Raw genomic sequence first — 2,230 nt, forward strand, 5'->3', positions numbered from 1 at the left:
ATTGGAAAGTCTGTTTCTGACCCTGAGAGAATACTAACCCTCCCAATCTAAGTAACTAGGAAATTGGACAAAATATATAAATAATTGCTTTCCAACACTGGACCACAGGATACACAGGATTGTGATGCTTGATAAAGGAAAACAACAGAGGTGAGACATCACTACAGAAGCTGCAGATATCAAGAGAATAAAAGACTAACCAGGGAGCATTTTAGACAAATTTACGCCAATAAAGTTGACATACTAGATAAAATGGATACATTCTTTGGAAGACATGAATTACAAAATAGACTTAAGAAGAAATAGAAAATTTTAACACTTGGAGTGGGGGAAACGAGTTAAGTCGGCTCGCTTGAATTGCGCGTACTCCGCGGGAGCCGTCCTAACTCGGTTCATATAGATTTGCGGTGGAGTGCGGGAAACGTGTAAACTCGGGCCGATTGTAACTGCGTATTACCAAATCTTTGTTTGTTTGCCGTTCACAAAGATACCTACCTGCGTATGCGAACCGTTTCATACCCATTGGGGTAATAGGTATCATAAAATTCCCTGATTTTGCTCGGGAAACCTAAATAATTGCCCGCGCCATCTTATATTTTGGCGGGAAATTCACCCCACACCGGAGTGTTAATAATCCTATATCAATTGCATTCATTTATAAAACTTTTCTCCAAAAAAAATAAAACACAGACCTTGAAGTCTTCACTGATAAAGTCTACCAAACATTTAAGGCAAACATAACACCAATCCTAGGACATTACAAGAAAGAAAAACTACAGAATAGTATTCCTTATGAACATAGATGAAAAAATTCGTCAACAAAGTATTAACATCAAAGCCTGTTATATAAAAGTAATAACACACAATGATCAAGTAGGAATGCAAGTTTGGTTCCTTTTCTTATAAGGACATTAGTAGTATTGGAATAGGGCCCACATATATGACCTAATTTTTACTTAATTACCTCTTAAAGACCTCATCTTCAAACAGGATCATATTCTGAGGTGCTGGGGGTTAGGAACTCAATATATGAACTTTGAGGTAGCCAATTCAGTCCATACAATGACCATTGGTTCTGTATGCCTTTGTTCAACAGTGCAACCGATCCAAACACTATCCTGTTTCAAAGACCACGTTAGCCACTACCTCTGTCTTATAGTTTTTCCATATGGGCAAACCAGATAGGCTCACTCACTATTCTGAGCCACTGTAGCATTTGGTTTGTAAATCTGTCAGTATATGAATCATAGTCAATATGCATTAGAACTACTAGGGAGCTTTTCTTCTCTCCTCTTCAATATTACAAATCTCTGCAGCTGGAGAACATGTTATTTTCATTATTGTGACTCCCTTGACTACCAGCATTGTTCTTGTGCAAAAAAACAAACAAACAAAACAAACAAAAACAAACAAAAAACAATAACAACAACAAAAAAACACACTTGTGGTTGGATATGGTGCTTCTTAGGTCAGCCTTCAAGATAGGACTTTATGAGCCCAGGAACTCCTTCTTGCCTCCCTTCCCCTCACCTCCTGATCTACTTTATTAGTTCACTTACAGCACTGATTCTAAATCAAGTACAGCATCTTGATAAGTGTAGTGATATTTTGGGTTTTTTTTCAGCCTAGACTTTCATTCTGAGAGAGCATGAGGAATATGGAAAGTTGGGGCAGGGAAGAAGGTGAAAGGAATATAAGTATTTATTGAAGACATTACAGGACAGAACTTCCAGAAACTTTTTGTTTATTTGACCCTTATGGCAATGATCTATTTTCTACATTTTACAAAAGAGAAACCTGAGGCCAGAGAAATTAAGTGACATGTAGTTCTTGGTAGTTAGTGGCACAATCAAATTCTAATGCATACTAAGCCTGTCTCCAGTACTTGACCACAACCTTTTTCAACCATGCCCCACTCAATTGTAGCCTGGGTAGATCTGATCATAACGCAGTATATGGTGTTTATGAAGTAGGAGGAACTGTTCCAAGTACCTTGGGTACAATAATTCATTTAATCTGAAATCAACTCAGTGAGGTAGGCCCTATATTTTATCACCATTTTGCATCTGAGGAAACTAAGGCACAGAGATGTTAAGTAACTTGCCCAATACCACTAACAAGTAAAAAGTCCAGAACTGGATCCAAGCTGACTGAATCCAGAGTTGTAGCCCTAAACTACTCTAGCATATGGCATCATTTCACGAGTTGCCAACTTCACATGTGTCCCAGC

This window comes from Myotis yumanensis, unplaced genomic scaffold (genome assembly GCF_028538775.1).
Source record: "Myotis yumanensis isolate MYYU_CA2020_CCGP unplaced genomic scaffold, mMyoYum1.0.hap1 SCAF_3, whole genome shotgun sequence".
Lineage (NCBI taxonomy): Eukaryota > Metazoa > Chordata > Mammalia > Chiroptera > Vespertilionidae > Myotis > Myotis yumanensis.